This window comes from Vicugna pacos, chromosome 5, assembly GCF_048564905.1.
Source record: "Vicugna pacos chromosome 5, VicPac4, whole genome shotgun sequence".
Taxonomy (NCBI): domain Eukaryota; kingdom Metazoa; phylum Chordata; class Mammalia; order Artiodactyla; family Camelidae; genus Vicugna; species Vicugna pacos.
In genome coordinates, this window is record NC_132991.1 from 47,041,025 (window position 1) to 47,060,959 (window position 19,935).

Sequence of the window (19,935 nt, forward strand, 5' to 3'; positions counted from 1 at the left end):
TTAATAGTTTTTCTTGTGTCAGTGCTTTTTACATAAGACTTTATGTGCTTCTTGTCTGGAAACTACTTGATTTTTTAATTTCTGTATCAGTTAGGATTAGATTCAGCTATATGTCACAGAAAACTCAAAATAACAATGGCTTAAATGATTCTGAAGCTTGTTTCTCTCACATGAACGCAGGCAGTCCAGAACCACAGTCATTAGGAACCCAGGCTCCTTCCATTTTGTTTTTTGCCATCCTAAACACGTGGCGCCCCCTTCATGGTTTAAAATAACTACTCAAGGTCTAGCCATCACATCAAACAGCAAGAATGGGGAGATGAGCAATAGACTCCCTTTAAAGAAACTTATAGAATCTTACAGAAATCTTTTCAGAAATCTAGAACTTGAGTCACATGGCCATGGCAAGCAGGAAGCTAGGAAATATATTCTTTATTTCGCCATATGCTCAGCCAAAAAGTGGAGCATCTACAGTAAGGAGAAAGAAGAGAATGAATACTGGTGGACAACTAATTGTTTCTGTCATCATATTCAGCTCATTCCAAGATGTAAGATGGTTAGGTACCTTGTAGAGGTGCCCTGAGCAGTCTACTAAAGGGAACTTCCAAAAGCAGAAAGCCCTGCCAGTGGCCAAGCAGCAAGATCAATATTCATAAGGTCTTTCCCAAATATGCAAGGCCAATATTCATAAGGTCTTTTCTAAATATTCAAGGCCAATCTGTAGGTGACAGAATAAGACAGAAAAAATCTGAAGACCATAACAACAATGCAAGAGTAAAGAAACAACCTAAATAGTTGCAGTTTGGGAAGATAAACTCATTAAGCAGTTCACAAAACTTAGAAATGATTACACAGGACCATTATGTAAGTAATGGTGTGTCTAAGGTAAGACTGGGTAAGACTTGGCAGAATGCTCAGTTGCCAATTGCATTAGGAAGATAGTGATCCCAGAAGCAAGATGTTAAAGGGAAAGTTGACTTTCCTCTTCCATTATTTGAGGGCTGAGCTCCCATACACGAGGGACATATATGAACTTGGAGATTTCCTTATTGCACAGACTGCTGGAAAGAAGGGTTGCACTTTACCCTGAATAAAGTTGGCTTAAACAGCCTTAATATGTTTAAAACTTCTGATGCAAATACCAAAAGCTATAAGGACTGTCATTTCAAAGCTGGCAACAAAATTCTGTTTTATATATAGACTGTTCCTTAAAGGAAAAGGGACCAGAAGAGGATATTCAGTTATACAAATGTAAATTGGGGACTATAAATGGAGCAGCAATTCAAAGGACAAATGGCTCTGTAGGATAATGTTAAAGTTTACATCTTCCAGGCAGAGATAAATTTCTGCAAACTGTTCCTTTTGGGGAAATGTTTATTTTTAAGTATGGCCCCAGATTTTTCTGTGGAGTGTTTGTGTTCTTGGTTCAGCAGTTGCTCACAAAAGACCAGGAACTTACACCCTAGAAAACAGCAAGATAGACCTCTGGGATTCTCTTCAAGCAAAAAGCAATAAGATAGCCAGCTGTATTTGGCATATACAGCTTACGTTTTACGCATGCAACGTTAAGCTAACCATCCCGACTGAAAGACATTGAAAATGAGGGGCTTTTTGTTTTTTGTTTGTAACTTGAAGGGCACAGATGTAAGGAACATCTCTTTTACCATTACTACCCTACCATAGTTATTGTATATGTATTTCTTATATTTGGATATAACCAACTAGTAGGTAAGGGGGAGAATCTCTGCTGAAGGGGGCAAACATTCTCTCTTGGACATGGACTCAGTAAAGTCCACTCAAGGGCAACCCTGGGTAGTAGAGAGAAGTTGCCTTCTGGTCTTATAGGAGGACAGGAGCTAGGCAGGTCGGGGACAGACTTTCAGGGCAGCAATGTTCAGACAGGTGTATGTATTACTGAAGATAGATTAAGACTTTCCAAGGGACACCTGAATGAGATGAGTTTTAAGAAAATCAATTACTGTATCTTCAGTATCCTTATGTTTGCTTTCCTAAAAATAATCTGCCTAGATTCCCTAAGTCCTCATTCTTCCACATTTCAAAAGAAACCCGTATCTTTTAGCCATACTAAATCTTAATACAATGCACCACCCAGGTTGTAAAAAAACCTCCATGGAACAAAATAAGGGACTAATTTAAAATAAGAGTGTCTTAAAGCTCCCATTAATCAAGGCACATTAACCTCAGCCTTGTGTCTTTCCCTGTCTTATAAATATTGCTGTTAAAGCAAAGCCTGGCTTTAAGAATGGTGTTTTGCTCTGTGTTGAGGAATGTTCTGAATTAAGATAAATTGTACACTGTGATTACAGGAACAAAAAAAATCCCTTTGATTTAATGATTGCCTCTTCTATTCTCAGACTACTGTCCAAAAATGCATTGTCCTGAGAGGGAGCTCCATGAGAACAAAGCAAAGAGGAAATCAACAGGAAACTCTGAAAAGTTCTACTTATATTTGTTGCAGAGAAGTGGGATAAGGTGATTAAAAGAGTTTAAAACATTAAAATACACTGGATTCAAATAAAATTATGATGAAGTAGAAATTAAGTAAGTTCAATAAGAAAAAGGAACAACAAAAATGCCCAATTGTTAAAGATGAATTAATTCAAGTTTGGTTTTTAAAACTAGTAATAGTACTAAGTCACTAAGGATCACAGTTGATCTTTGAACAACACAGAGGTTGGGGCACGGATCCTCTACACAGCGGAAAACCTGAGTATAATTTATAGGCAGCACTTTGTATCTGTGGATCCTCCATTTTCACAGTTCTGCTTCCAAAGATTCAACTATTAGCAGATGGCACTGTTGTATTTACTACTGAAAAAAATCCACGTAAGTGGATCCACACAGTTCAAACCTATGTTGTTCAAGGATCAACTGTACTTATAAAAGATTGGTATCCGTATCATGAAAAGCCAGAAACTGTACTTCTTTCAACTATTTAAACTTACGAAGAAAATGTTAGGAATCAACTTAGAAATGTGCAACAGTACATAGTTTATCAAATTTCTTTTCAGAAGTATACATGCGTGTACTTGGCAGAACGGCCCTCCAAAGATGTTGACACCTTAATCCCTGGAACCTATGAATAGGTTATGTTACATGGCAAAATGGACTTTACAGATGTAAAAATGATCACAGATCCTAAAACAAGAAGATTATCCTGGGTTATCCAGATGGCCCAATCTAATCACATAAGCCAGTAAAAGCAGAGAACTTTGTCAGATTTTGGCAGCAGAAGCCACAGAAATATGCAAGCATGAGAGAAGACTTTACTTGCTATCACTGGAAGGGGCAGCACTGAAAGCATTTCAGCTTCTATGAGCAAAGACCAGCCCTGCTGATAGCAAGGAAAGAGAGACCTCAGTTCTGTAACTTCGGTCAACAATTTGAATGAACTAAGAAGTGCATTCTTCCTCAAAAAGAAGAAAAGAAAAAAAAGAATGCAGCTCTGCCAACATACTGATTTTTGGCTTGGCTTTTTTGTAAGATCCTAAGCAGAGGGCTCAGAGCCCTAGACCTCTTTTATATACATACAAAAACTGAGGTAAATTTGGGTTGTTTTATGATGCAAAGTATGTGGTAATTTGTGATGCAGGAATAGAAAATTAGTAAAATAAGCAAAAATGCTAAGGTATTCAGAAATATAGGCCTGTGGCTCAAGGAACCTTACAGATACAGCACCTTCTCTGTGCTCTAATTTCCTTCTCAAATCTTGGTCAAGTACCACAAATGCCAAGAAACTATCCTAGAGCTCACACTAGGAATAGCAATATGGTCATAATAGCAAACTTAAACCTATGAAGTTGAAAACACGTAGCTAATAAGCTAGTAGGATGTCATTCCGCTTTCAAGGTTAAAATATCATTGAGTTTTTAAATTAGAACAAATTTAAATGGTATGATTTCACTACTATCCTCACCAGTAAGAAAAATATACTAGTTTCAGGGCTGTCAGAAATAATAAGTGAAAATAACACTGTATTGGTTAAGATACATTAAGTATACTGCATGGCACTCACATTCTATTGAGTTTATCAGAAGTTTTATTTTATTTCTCTTTGATTTCAAATGTACATTTTCCTAATAATTAATCCTAATCTTACTACCTTCTTTATTTTTAAAGCCAGAAACTGAGAACTACATAGCTTATCTTTCAGACAGAAGATTTCCACATTAATCTTTAATCCATGAAATTGATCTTATCCCATAAGGTTATTTGGTATATATTTAGTTCATCAACGTAAGGAAATCACTCTTTCAGCAGTGAGAAAAATATAAGCTCAGCATTAATGGAAAAAAGCAGCAGTTTTTAATGGTTCCCTACTCACAGCAGACAAAACAGATGTTCTTCACACATATCACAACTCCCAAGAGCATACCAAAGTTTTGAGGAAATTCCTCAAAGCAGATGGGAAACACAAAGAGAACCACAGACTTTTCTCAATATTGTATTCATAAAAGTTGGTCCTCTGGATTCAACCAACCTCGAATCAAAAAGATTCGGGTGGAAGAAATTCCAGAAAGTACAAATCTTGTATCTGCCTCCTGCCTGTTAACTATTTACATAGCATTAACATTGTATTAGGTATCATACATAATGTAAAGATGATTTAAAGAATACTGAAGGTTATATACAAGTACTATGCCACTTTATATAGGGGACTTGAGCATCCACGGATTTTGGCATTTGCAGGGAATCCTGGAACCAATCCCCCACAGATACCAACAGTGATATCAGCCCAATTAATAAAAATACAAGTAGACCAATTTTTAAGTCAAACTTCATTTTTTAGGTGAGTCATTTATTCCTAGACCTCTAATTCCTAGGTGATAAAAGGTAAGCAAGTTCTTGTTTTATAGTTTAAAATTAATTAGAATGACATTAGAAACAGATAAATACAAACAACTTACAGATTAATGGTTACAAATATGAACAGTGTTAATGCAAGTTTTTTCTAATAACATCATTTTAGACTTGTCTGGCAATCATATCTGTTATATGAAATAACATCTATAGCATTACTTTTGCTCAAAGGAAGATGTGTAAAATGTACTTATCCATCATTGCTCTTTTCCTGACTAAAAACTTGTATTTGTAAAAGTGAAAAGAATAAACAGAAATAGAAATTTACAGCTCACCAAGAACTACAATAATTTCTAACCATCACTGCTCAGGAGTACATCAATAATAATTTCTCATTATGAAGAGAGCAAAAAAAAAGATAATGTACAGATTATGTACAATCCCCATTACAACACTGATAAGCTTACCTCTCCTCCCTTGCAAAGTATGTCAAAATTTAAGTAAATGAAAGAGATATTACCTCAGAAATAACCCTCAATCCAAAATCCATACTTAAACGATCATTAAAACCTACCTTACAAATGATAAAAAATATCAGTGATAACCATGTGAATGAGAAATATTGTTCTTATATTACATAATTAGTAAATAATTCAAAAGAGCAAAGATTAGAAGTGTGATATTTTAATCATCTTTTCCACTACAGAGAAGAAAAAAATGAAAGGTCTTACCGAAATGTTTATAGCAGGACTGCTGGAGCAGAAGAAAATGATTATTTGGATTGTATGGAAATCATAGTATGACAATTTTATCATCTGAAAATATGGATATGTGTTTTATACAGTTTTATATAGAAAAAAGTAACCCTTGGGAAGAAGGGATGTATATGGAACTAAAAGTGTAAGATATTTTCTCACATGATTTATGAAAATTCTAAGGTAGTAAGTTCTACCACAAATTTTAAGTTCCTAGGGAAAACCCAACATTATTGTGAAAGTTACCAAACATGACTGCTGTACTGCCTTGAAGCCACATCACATGCATGACTGTCAGAGTTGTGCTGGGTTATTATTTTTGAGTGAACTTTAACAATAATAATTACCATATCATACATTGAGTACTCATTAAGCTCCTAACACTGTTTCCAGTATTGTATTATTTGAATGTTCACAAGGCTATGAATTAAGTATTATCTTTAAAGATATGGAAACTGAGGCACAGAGAAGTTATATTATATGCCCAAGGTGACATAGATAATAAGTGGCAGACTCATGAAACCTGACGAATAACTACCCTAAAACATTAATTTTAAACTTACAGTGTGCCAGAAGATGATACTGAGGAAACAAAAACTCAGTCAATCTGGCTGTAACATACATATTCTTTTTTTTAGAGATGTAATTTTTTTTATTGAGTTATAATCAATTTACAATGTTGTATCAATTTCTGGTGTACAGCACACTTCTTCAGTCATACATGAATATGCATGTATTCATTTTCATATTCTTTTTCACCGTGAGCTACTACAAGATATTGAATATATTTCCCTGTGCTATACAGTATAAACTCGTTTATCTACTTTATATATACCAGTCAGTATCTGCAAATGTTGAACTCCCAGTTTATCCCTTCCCACCCTCCTCCACCCTGGCAACCACAAGTCTGTATTCTATGTCTGTGAGTCTATTTCTTTTTCATATATAAGTTCATTTGTCCTTTTTTTTTAGATTCCACATGAGTGATATCATAAGTTTTTTTTTTCTTTCTCTTTCTGGATAACTTCACTTAGAATGATATTCTCCAGGGCTAAACATGTTGCTGCAAATGGCATTATTTTATCATTTTTTATGGCTGAGTAGTATTCCATTTTAGAAATATACCATAACTTCTTTATCCAGCCATCTGTCGATGGACATTTAGGTTGTTTCCATGTCTTGGTTATTGTAAATAGTGCTGCTATGAACACTGGAGTGCAGGTGTCTTTTTGAATTAGAGTTCCCCCTGGATATATGCCCAGGAGTGGGATTGCTGGGTCATATGGTAAGTCTATTTTTAGTCTTTTGAGGAATCTCCATACTGTTTTCCACAATGGCTGCACCAAACTGCATTCCCACCAACAGTGTAGGAGGGTTCCCTTTTCTCCACACCCTCTCCAGCATTTATCATTAGCTATAACATACACATTCTTTATTTGAAGGGTTACCTATATGGAAATAATGTCATTATGAATTTTAATAATTCATAAATGTATAGTTCAGAAAGTAGCTCTTATATTAAAACAAACCAGCATAAGAATCCAATGTGTAAACTATGTAATACTGCATAAAATTGAAAGATTATTGTTACTAGAATGTCAAAAGTTTCAGTAATCTGCAAAGGAAATGAAGTGAAATGACAAAATATGAAATATACACTATCTGTCCCAGCAGATCACTGGTAGGCAAATAACTAAATTGATATAGTCAACTAAATAAAACTTCTAAATAATGCAGCTTACTCCCATTAATAATTCCTAGCTAAGTAAGCCTCCTTTTTAATAAGCACAATTCCAAAGTTGGTAAAACTATGACAAAGTTGGTGTATTCATATTCTGATGATGGCTTAACTCTTTGGGGAGGCAAAAATTTGGCAACTGTAGAAACATTTATATTCTTTGACCTAGTAATCTTATTTGAGGTTGATGTCCTACAGAAACAATTCAAAATAAGAAAAAAGATATATGCATAGAGATACTTAGGTCAATGTTAAAATAGGCAGAAACTGAAAATTATTTTCCTGTTGGGCATTTAAAATTGAGAAAATTTTATAGTCATTTGGTAAACTATCATGTAATCATTAAATATTACAAAGATTAGATTACATGGGAAAATGCAAATGCTATAAAAGTAAAATAAAAAATTGTATCTATGATATTATAATTCTGTAAAAACTATAATGTATATAAACAGATTAGATGACAACAAAAATGATGAAAACATCAGGGCAAAATTGGAGCTGATTTCTGGTAACACTATTCCAGTAAGTATTAAATAAACAAAAGGAAATGCACTAACCCGAACAGTAGAATTAGAAAAAATAAAGGTGTAAAATTGGAATGACAAAGATTTAGATTCAGTTAGGCAAACTAAAGAATGGTAAGGGAACATATTTATAAATTTAAAGTCATATATAGGTGAAGGTAATCATATAATACCAAAATAACCAAAACACACTTGGCAATTTACCAACTGGCTTTTGCCACCCTGTCTTTCCCTACTAATCTTGTTGAGAGTCTCTCCAGTAATAAGCTACTATTACTGTTGCAAGTGCTTTCTATTCCTTGGGTATTAAGACAGAAAAAAATCATTGAGAATCACTATCTTTGTTAAGATACAGAATGCAGACCTGGGTAAATAGGCCTAGCCCTTCAAAGCGTTTTGTTGATTTATATCCCTTCTTGCTGCAAAAAATGTGTTTAATTACTACCAAAGCCAAAATGCCAAAAAGAAAAAAAAAAATCACTAAACATACTTAAAAATGTAAATGAATATACCAGTTTCAAGGTTGTTTAAAAAAATGAAAATAGGATATATAATAATTTATCTATAATTATATGATATACAGTTATAATATATGTAAAATAACTCCAGTTATTGTTGGCCTTCAAGATCCACAAACTTCCTTAAATTTCTATGAAACTGTACCTTACACTAACTTTTTAACCTGAAGAAACAGAACAAAAGAAATAAAATATTTTGTGGGATCTTCCCCTAAATATGAATAGGTGAATACTATCACTACTACCTCATGACTAAAAGTTACATTAAGAGAATATGCAGAATTTTAGATAAGTTCTCAGTCTCAAGAAATAGGTGTGAGTATAGGATAAACACAGAAATAAACTAAGTTAAACTACTGACTATAATAAGGCAAATCTGTTGTTTTACTTACAATATCTTTTAATTACAGAGAACAGCTTAACAAGTACTTTATGGATTTATGTTTAAAAATCAATTATTGTTATTCGTTATGTTTTAAATGAGAGATTCTGGTGAAAATTTGGTTTTAAATAGGGAGACTTCAACTACTTTACCTTCTCTAGGACTTTACAATAAGAATATCAAAAAGAAAGTGCCAGCTTACGGACTTACTTCATACTAGAAGGGAGAGTGTGAAGACAAAATGAGTGGAAACAGCATATATGGTGGGATTGCTTACTTGATCTAACACCTAACATGATCTAACAATTTAATTTACCAGCAAAGAATATACAAATCATTAAAAGCCACGTTTTCCAAAATACAAATGATTTCTTGAGTTAATGCTAATCATTGGTAGATGTCTGATGTAGAGCATATCTTTTTAAAAAATGATATTCATACAGCTTCTAAATCCTTAATAAAAAGCATCCCTCCAAATTATTCGTTAAAGAGCTGACATAATCATTTCTACTGTTATCTTAGTTTAAAAATATGAAACAAATACTCCAAGTAAAAAAGTAAATGCAAGAATTTCTGGATTACATATTTAATAGATACTGAATATGGAATAAACATTCTTAGTAAGGTATTTTAAAAAGAACTTCCAAAAAATACAACCAGATCTATAGAAGACATTATGTACCTTAAACACACACACACCCACAAAAGTACTTGAAAGCTCCTTCCTTACTGACAATTAAAAAACAAACACCTATGTTTTGAATTACCACTATATTATATTTTAAATAATTAAAAACTCAATGGTAGTAACATCCTCTCAAAACAAGATTTAACATGTCTTAGGAAAGCAGCATAAACAGCACTGTAAATTTGAATATTCTTCCAAATTATTTTACAAAAATTAGGATTCACTTATTGATGGCCTTAAAGATTCATGAACTTAATTCTGCTTTCTGATTTGAAGAAAGGCATCTCTATTTTAGAACACACTTTACAATGATGTTCCTGCAGTTTTGAAAAAAATGTTAACAGTGAATTCTTCAAGTTACTGTAACAAATTTAAATTTAATTACAAGATATAATAGCTACTGTATTTGTCTTTTAGGGCACTTAACCCTGTAGGGATGACTTTTTAACAAGCTTCTCACCGTCCCAGTTTTGGTACAACAGACCAAGGGTATAAGCTTTAAGATTATGCCTAAAATGACTATTACTGACTGTGGTTATGAATTACTTCAGATAGGACACAGTGTGCTCAGAGGAACAGTTTTTGTTCTGATTTCAAATATATACATGACATTTATTTATGGTTACCGTCTCCATAATTTAAAATTTCTAAGAAATTATAACTTTCACATTGTAATTTAGGGATTAGTCAACAGGAGTAAGGTCCACCAGGAGTAATCCCTTTTACTCCGTCATATTCACAGTAGTTCTGCTCTTGGCCTGACCAGTTTTAAGACTCTTCATTAAGCAAAGACAATTTTATACTACTTAAGGGCACGAAAATAGTCCCCAGCTCCTCCACCCTCTCCCTCCTTCTAGCGTCAGTTCAACCAGCAAACACACAACACACACACACACTCGGCCCTGGTCCCCAGAGCATCAATAAAAAGTGCAGGTTATTTCCCTATAGAAGCTCCGCAGTCCACTCCAGAAAAATTGGGGAAAATACCAGAATTAATCGGCTCCCGCACGTCAGCCCCGCCCCACCGGGAAAAGGGGGAGGGGGTGGCGGGAATGTGAAGGGACAGGAAGGACAGAAAAGGCTGAGACTTCCAGCTCCCAGGTTCTCCAAACCATCTGTCCCATCAGCTTCCACCGCAGCCAGAGACCCTGACCCTATTTTCAGCCGCCCCTCTGATCCTCTTCCCCACTACCATCACAGACAGTCCAACTGAGTGGGAGACCACAGCCGGCCCTCTTCTTGTTCAACCCAAGGACTGAGGAGGGGTGTCTCCCTGTGCCCTAGGGGGATCCGACGCGTGCCCCAGGGACCTCTGAACTGACCAGAGAAGGTGAAGATATATCAGGGGGAGGGGTCTAAGAGGAGCCGTTATTCCTTTTTCCTCTTCGTTAGGAAAGCGCGCGAGAAGGAGGGGCCGGAACAACAAATGCCAGTTACCTAACGGTCCGGCCCAGCCAGCCGGGCTCCTGAGGCCCACGCTGCGCGGGCCGCTGAGGTGGCAGCACAGCCGCAGCCGCCCCAAGAGCTAGGCACCGAGGCAGGAGCGCCCGAGGTGATGGTAAGCGGGGGGTGGGGACTATGGTGAGAGACGTCGCCATGTTAGTGCCTTCCTTCTCCGTATCCCTACTGTCTCCAGTCCTGCTGCCCTCTCCCCATCACTACTCACCTTTCCAGGTCACTAGTTCATGCCTCTTTCGGTCGCTGGGGAGGCCCGAGCTCAGCGGTGTTTACAAACTACCCCTGGAGGAAAGGGCTGAACCGCACTTTAAAGGCCACGGGCTCCCACAGGCTTCCGTCCTCTCTCGCGAGATCGGACTGACAACCCTTCTCTCCGCCCCACTCCCGGCATCCCCGCTTTCTTCTCAGGCCCCTCCCCTCCACGCACACGCCCCTTCTTGCCTTCCTTCAGACCAAGCGCCTCCGGGTCAGGTGGTTCCGTCAGGCTTCAGGAAGGGGGCGGGACTTCAGGAGGGAGGGGTGAAGGGGCGGGAACCAAAGAATACCCGGGCGCTGGTTATTGGATAAAGAGCCCGGAGGGCGGGAAGCAATTGTGGAGGGGGCGGGACCAGAGAGTCTAAGGAGTGGTGCCTCCGTAACCCGCGAGCTAAGGAAGGCTGTGATTGGCAGCTGCTGGAGGCGGACGCGAGTTGGGGCGCGGGAGCAGGTGGATGTAGAGGTCGCCTATGGAGGTTGATGGTGTGCAGGGAAGAAAGGTGGACTCTGGAAAGGCTGCGAGTTGCGGGAGAGAAAGAGGAGGAGTCCTCTGAGCCCAGCTCGGGGAGCCTGGTATTTCCCTTGCTGTCCCTTCCCGGCCCGTCGGTAGGAAGGAGGTTAAAGCGTAGGGAGGCCCGCGCTGTAACCCACCTTCACGCTACCCTGAAGCCTGGGAGGGGGAGCCTCGGTTAAGCGGAGGTTTAGAAGAGGCGGAGTTTGCCAGAAGTGACCCCACCCCCAGCCCCCTGCACGCCTAAAGCGGAAAAGCAAGATGTCAGTTCTGAAAATAAACGAAAAACTCTTTACTATGAGTGGCGTTTGTTCGAATTTTACTAATCTGTAACTGGAACTAATTCCTCCAGCTCTAAGCGCCCAGTACAGTGCATGATACTAGCATCAATTATGTTCTAAGTAACTTACTAAAAGTAAATACAATGCCTTCCACTATATCTCCGTAACATAATGCAGTGCCGGGACTGTTTATAAAAAAAAATCCTCCATGTTATGGTGGATACTATTTTATCAATTTTCCTTTACTTAGTAGTTATAGATAAAAATGTCAATTTTAATAGAAAGAATTTTAAACCTTTAAAACAACAACTCCGTATTAACATTTTAGAGAAAACCAAAGAACACCAAATTCGAATGTGGTGTAGAAATAGCATTCTTTCCACAATACTAAACTACCGCTTAATAAGTCGATGCACTGCCAAAAAAAATTCTGTCAAGCTTTGAACGTAGCTGTTTAAAGAGGAGGGGGGATCACTTGCTTAACATAAAGGAAAAAGTTCATATTTACTGCTGCAGATACACTGCTAAACACAGAGAGAAGTAGTGCTGAAAATACTTCTTGTCTCTGATTCTCTTTACAACTTAAATATTTCAAATATTAACTGTAGGGATAGTCACTGTTGAGAAGTATGATTGGGGCCCCTGCGAAAAATTGCATTAATTTTTTAAAGCACTTTTTTCAGTGCCTTGTTTTCCACTTATTAAGTGATGATTTCTAGTCTATAATAAAATATGAATGAAGTTCACATATGAACATAAAATTCACTCTCAAATATTATTTCCAAACTCAAGTGTAACAAATTGTTGGAAGATTGTGGGGCATAGCATTTGAGAGTTAATGAACCTGCAGTTCAATAATGGTATCTGGCGTAAGAATTAAATTGTAATGGCACTGGACCTTTCAGTAGGTTTCTGGCCTGTATACATGTATGTGAGCCAACTCACTCCTCTTTTAAAACTAATTTCATTACTCAAGAGACCTGAAAGAAGCCAAATTATTAACACTGTTTAAGTCTCAAATTAAAATGAAAGTGCCATCTCTAACATTGGTAACACTGTAGTAGTGTTAGTGTAGCATAGCACTACTACCCCACTGATTATTAAAACCTCAGCAGCTCGGATTACTGATGATGAACATGGTGACGGACAAAATGTGCAGCTAACTGATCACAAATTGTTAGGTCTAGAATATGATGATGCTTCTCTCCACCCCTGAAAAGGTCTAATGTGAGCAAATGAACTATAAATGTTATGGCATTTCAAATTAGATTAAAAAAATCATTTTCTATTCACTTATATAAAAAAATTTTAAATTCTTTTCTCTGGTTTTGATTCATTTTCAGTTGGTTGTAGGTTTCGTTTTAAATTTCTTCTTCTCATCCCTACTTCTCCAGTCTGTTGCCAAATAGATAATGATCTATATAATGTTAATCCATCAATCTGTTATTGCTCATAAGAATTCTATTAAAACCCTGCTAAGTGTGTGTGTTTATCTATATCTATATCTATATCTATAGAGTGAGAGAGAAGAGGGAAGATATAACTTACAAGACATAGTTTCTATTTGTAGCTAAACAACACATAGCACACCAGGGTATCCCTTATGTCTGCATTGGACTCAGAGAAAAGAGCCTATGCATTTTCAAAGGTATCCTCAAGTTGCAGCTCTGTACAGTAGATTAACTGGGGTGTGGCCAGTGGGATCAGGAAGTGTGTGTTTGTGGATGTGTAGGAAGCAGGACATGATTATCCGCCCACCTGGTATCTGAGAGATGGGATGAGGATAGCATGGCCCTTTAGTTGAGTTTTTGGGTAGCTTCCAATTCATGGCAGATCCTTTCTTTCCTACGACAGCCCAGGGTTTTCTTGCACATTGACGAAATGACCTATCAGCACCCATCCTCACTATGGAAATTTCCATTCTGAACATTTCAAATGCAAGGAAGACCACTGTCCACATCACAACCCAAATCCTTGGTTTCTCAAAAGGATTTATAATTAATTGTGTGTGGCATTGTGAGGAAAAATTAGAGGGCTGTATCTATCTTCAAATCATACCTATTAGCCTATGCTTCAGTGAGACCAGGCCAAAGAGAGAGAATGGAATTTAAGGGCCTCATTTTCATCCTTCATCTCAGTGCCTTCTCTTCTCTCTCTCATTCCACTTCCTAGAAGGAGGGCTTGTCATCATCATAGTCTGCTTTCCACACACTATTTAGTTACCATTAAAAGTAGACGGAACCACTCCTAGACTATAGATTTTTGTCTGTCATTCATGTCTACTCTTCATGACTCCCCATAACTCGTCTACTCGTCAACCTGAGGTCCAAATAATACCAAAGCCATGCATTCCTTATATGCTAGACCCTCTTGGGCCCTTAGACTAATACCTTGCTCTTTCCAGTTACCTTCTTACCTTGAACACAGCTCATAAGTTACCTGTCAACCGAATGCTCTGTCTCTAGTTTATTATTCATAAAGCATCAATATTTATTGAGCATGAACATCCCAGGCACTGTTCCTGGCCGTGAGACTACAACGATAAAGAGGACAAAGCCCTTTAAGGAGATTCTCATGGTGGGAGGAGGGGTGACACAATACATACATTAAAAAGTAAGACAATTTAAATAGTGGCAAGTGCTATGGACTAAACAGGGCAGGAGTGTGATGACATGCAGTATTATAAGCTTACTCCTTTCATACAACTTTAGAGGACTTGAGAGCTACAGACATTTAGATATCTCTGGAGAAGTAAGTAGATAAATGTTCTGAACTGTCCTTTAGATAGAAGTCTTGAAGGGATGATACTAAGCTGTCCAGCATCTGAGAGACTGGGCCAACCTATGTAGCTATTTGATAAAGCACAAACCCTGGGACTCTCCTATAAGAGGAGCAGATCCTGGAATCTCCATGCCTGAGTACTGACTAGTGCTTTTTGTTAAAAAGCAGCCACTTTCAATAACTATGAGTCCCCTTAAGAATCTCTGCCAAGATCAGTTGTAGGATGCTAGCTCATGCTAATAGGTGGAACAACCAGAAGCCCTTGGATTTACGTATCCCTGTTGATCGTAGGTCAGTTCCTCTCTTCAATATGTAAGCTCCCTTTAGAAAGAAGCTCTAAGTTACTAAACATCTAAGAGGAGATAGATTACTTACATCATTCAGGAAATAGAAGTACAGATTTTTATCAGAAACCCGTGCCAATTTTCAGAGATTATAAATAGGTTGACAGCTGAAAGGATGAGACCTAGAGAGACAGGTTACCCTCAACTTACAAAACTGACATTTCTATAGATTTGGAAGTGAAATGAGTATCAGAGCCTGTTTTGTCAGTGATGGATTAGAACAATGATTCTCAAACTTTTTGACTCTGGGACCCTGCACCTCATAACATGTTAACATAAATAACATTTTTTTTTGCAAAAATAATACTTTCCAAAACAAAAATCAAATACATTTTTCATTTTTGTAAATCACTATGTCACACTTAAAAGAAGAGAGCTGCATTCTTTTATCTGTTTCTGCACTTGATCTGCTGCAATATGTTGTTTTGGTTGAGGTGAATGATGAAATCTAGCCTCACACAGCTATGTAAATAGAAAAGGAAGGACCTCAAGAACTCCCTGAAAGGCTCTTGAAGCCCTCAGAATTCTCAGATCACGTTTTAAGAATCACTAGATTAGCAGTGCATTCCAAAAGGGAGCAGAAGTCTCCAAATGAGTGAGTTGACAGCTTTTGGAAAGAAAAGGAGTCTGAGTCATGGCATGCTGGGAATCGTACTATTCTGGTAGTATTTGAGAAGCAAGCACTGTAAACTTTGCATTTAATGTATACACAAATCATCTGGGTTCCTTGTTAAAAATCAGATTCTGATTCAGAAGATCTGCTGTGAGGCTCCAGAACCTATAGTTCTAACAAGCTCCCAGGTGATGCCAATAGTGATGATCAATGGACCTCACTTTGAGTAGCAATGCTTTAATAAATTATACACATCACCAGAAAACCTACGGGAAAATGCACAAGTGAGCGCGTGTGTGTATGTGCACGTGTGTGTATGGTAGAATACGGATAGGAGAAAGAGAGAGAGAAGTATAAATAAACTCATGCTATCAACTTTTAAAACTATAAAATAAAGATGTTATTATTTCATATGAATCCTATACTATGAGAAATTTTCTCTGCTACTTATTAACTATCTCTACATCAAAGCAAGCTAAGGTATAGAATAGTTATTGGCAGGGACAGAATCCAACCACCATGTTTATTGAAGCAGGGGAGGATGGTATTAGATCTGAAAAAATAATTTTTGCCCCTAATAACATAAATAATTGGGCAAGTGACTGATGGACTATGTGTTTGGATCTTAAATCCACAGTATTATCAGTAGAGTAATACCATGAAATTATGAAATTTATGTATGCTCAGCATGTAGAGAATGCAATAATTCATTTATAATTTCATGCATAGAAATCACATACTATAAAAGGCTTTGCAGAGGATAGTACTGCAACAATACAAACTTTTCCTTACTTAACATGCAAACCAAACCATGTCATGAGTATAGTTTATTTGGTTCTCAAATGTTACTTCCCATTTCTCTACAGTCTTTCCTTAAATTTAGCTTCAATGACATTAATTTCTACCCAACTTTAGCCACTCAGCAACTTGACCACAAAATTTGATCATTTCCTTGGACTTACCTTATTTCTATTGATGTTGAACTCTGAAATTTAAAAAATTTAAGAAATTTTTTGGTACTTCCTGAAATGCATTTTGAACCTTATCACAACCTCTGAGCCCTTGATCTCTTTCTCTTTTTAAAAAATTTTGATAAAATACACATAAAATTTACCATCTTAACTATTTTTAAGTGCACATTTCATGATACTAAATACATTCATAACATCTTGCAACCATTACCACCAACCATCTCTGTAACTCATTTCATCTTGTAAAACTGAAGCTCTATACCCGTTAAACTATAGCCTCTCCCCCCATTTCCTGTACCTCAGACCCTAACAACCACAATTCTACTTTTTGTCTCTATGGTTTTGACTACTCTGTGTACCACTTATATGAGTGGAATCATACAGTATTTCTTTTTGTGACAGGCTTATTTCACTTAACATAATGTCCTCAGGGTTCATCCATGTTGTAGCATGTGTCAGAATTTCCTTTTTAAGGCTAAAAAGTATTCCATTGTATGTATATATCACATTTTGTTTACCCATTCATCTATCAATGGACATTTGTGTTGCTGTTTTAGCTATTGTGAACAATACTGCTATGAATTCAGGTGTAGATACCTCTATTCTATTCCATTGGTCTATTATGTCCATCTTTATGCCAATACCACACTGTTTTGATTACTGTAGCTTTTGTAAGTCTGGAAAGAGGAAGTTCATACATCTTGTTGTGTTTTACCTTCTCCACATCTTCCTGTAGTTCTTTATCATCTTTAAGACAGTTGTTTAAAAATCTTTGTCTAGTAGATCTGCCATCAGGTCTTTTTCAGGGACAGATTCTGTTGGTTTTTTTCCTTTGAATGAACCATACTTTCCTGTCTTTTTGAGTGTTTTGTGATTTTGTTGTTTTTGAAAACTGGACATTTGAATCTAATAATGTGATTATCTCTGAAATCAGATTCTCCTCCTTTCCCAGGGTTTGGTCTTTTTTGCCTTTTTTTTTTAAAGAGTATGCTTCAATCTTGGATTAAAATTCTCTAACAATAACTTTTGGATCCTGACTTTGCCACTTAATAGCTGTGTAATTTGGGGGACTGTTTAGCTCCTCTGAGCCTATTTCACTCTGCATCTTATAAACTAATCCCACTTTCTGCAGGGTTATCATGGGGGTTAAATGACACAGTATATAAAGACCCTAAGAGAGGGAGTGGCACTTACTTGTTGCATACCCTCTTCTCCTCCAACTGGTTTCCATCAAATCCTAATGCAACTTTTGTAGACTCTTAAAAAATACTTATTGCCACCATCCTAGACTGGGCCCTCATTGCCTCCCAGCAATGCTACTATAGCAACCACTGATCATTACTGGCTCCAGTTCATCCTACACGCTATTCTTGTATTAACCTTTCTTAAGCACAGCTCTAGTCTTCCAATGGTGGTTGTGGTCACATGAATAAAACCTATACTTTCACATGTGCTAAATTACAGCTTGTCCCCAGTTTACCTCTGTAGCATTATCTTACAGTATTTTCCTCTCATACCTGGGCAGCTCTTCGTATCTCACGGACCTCACCTCATGCTCTTCCCTAGCCAATACACCCTCTTATTCTGGCCCTTCTTCATTCTACCAGTTCAAGGTTTATATTAATTCATAGAAAAATAACATTTCTTCTTGTGATTCCATCACTGGAAAATACCCACCTCTGAACACTTAGTACTTCCTGCCACTCTTTTGGACTCACCATTCTACTTTTAGTTTTAGTTATTTCCATACATGCCTAGTATTGGTGGCTAAATAACAAGTTTCTCTTTAGTTCAAACATATATTTCATACTCAAATCTGTATTTTGAGTTAATCCTAAAGGCATTAAAAATACAACCATTTCTGTGATGAGGAATGATAACATGTTACCAAATAAAAAGTATGCCTGAAAATCTGAAATACCTTGAGGACCAATGTTCTAAATATAGTTGGACTGGCACTCAACCAATCTTGAATTAACCTTTCAGCACAATGAGTGCTCTTGTCTGTTGGAATTTTTAAACAGGACAAACTCATCAACATGTAGAATTCATGTGGTCTTTGATGTGAAAACATCTTTATTGGCCTCTGTTCAGAAACGAGTTAGTGAAAAGCATGTATCATTACTACTTGCTTGTAAGGCTGGTAGCACTTGCTGCAAAAATGATGTACAATAAACATCTCTGCTGTCAAAGTAGATGTGTTACAGTGATACACTTTCAAAGTCAGAAATTTGTTACTAGAAATAAAAATAAAATAGTAAGCAGAGAGATATACTCCAGGACGTTGATCCTTTGATGCAGTATGTCCCTTTCCCTTCTAGGTAAAATCACCTGTGGTTATACTTCTAAGTTTTACTCATTTTCTAAAGAACTATTTTTTTTTGCTCAGTAACTTGGAAGACAGCAAGCCACAGCAGATATTTCCTTTTCATTCTCAGGGTATTTCCTCAGCTAAGGGCATGTCTCCTAAGAAATCTGCTCCAGAATCAATGTTTCAGGCCTCTTTAACCACCAAACTGGCACTAAGAGCAGGTTTTGTTTGTTTGATCTAAGTTGATCTTATTTAAAATAAACTTGTAACAGGACTAAAGTATTTCCCTAGAATTTAAAAATTTGGTGTGATTTTACACTATGATATTAATAGTACAGTACTTTTTTTCAATTGTCTAAAATGTATATATTTTCTTTTAAAATCATTTTACAAAGTATACAATTCATGGCATTCAGTACATTCAGTGTTATGCAACCATCACCAGAACACTTGTTACCCCAAAAGGAACCCCCATATCCATTAAGCAGTCACTTCCCACTCTCTCCACCCACTAGCCTTTAGTAACAATTAATCTGCTTTGTCTCTGTGAATTTGCCTATTCTGGATATTTCATATAAATGGAATCATACAATATGCAGTTCTGTGTCCAGCTTCTTTCACTTAGCATGTTTTCAAGGTTCACTGATGTAGCATATACCAGTACCTCATTCCTTTCTATGGCTGATTAATATTATATAAATATACCACATTTTATCATGAGTTTATCAAAACACCATTGTTTGTTTATCCAAACATTAGTTTGGTTGTTTCCACCATTTGGCTATTGTGAATACTGCTGCTATGAACATTTGTACATAAGTTTTTCCCTGAATGCTTGTAACTCTTTTGGCTATATACCAAGGCGTGGAATTGCTGGGTCATATTATACAGTACTTTTTATTTACGTTGCTGAATTCAAATACTGAGTAGTACTGTTCAAGAAAACAGTGAAGCCTCCAGGAATTTAAGTAATATAGACTG

The 19,935-nt window shown here is 36.8% G+C and overlaps 1 protein-coding gene across 4 annotated transcripts in view; it reads right to left on the reverse strand.

The window, feature by feature from the left end:
- The window catches only part of ATF2 (activating transcription factor 2), a 69,578-nt gene extending 58,304 nt beyond the window's left edge, over positions 1-11,274 (reverse strand). For 2 of the 4 annotated variants that reach the window (XM_031678329.2, XM_015239758.3), the window contains exon 1: positions 11,096-11,272. The gene's annotated coding sequence lies outside the window, so the exon portion shown is untranslated. Of the gene's footprint in view, positions 1-7,479; positions 7,488-11,095 lie in introns of all 4 variants that reach the window. The other 2 variants (XM_072961191.1, XR_004190023.2) reach the window with 2 other exon arrangements.
- Positions 11,275-19,935: the final 8,661 nt, after the last annotated feature.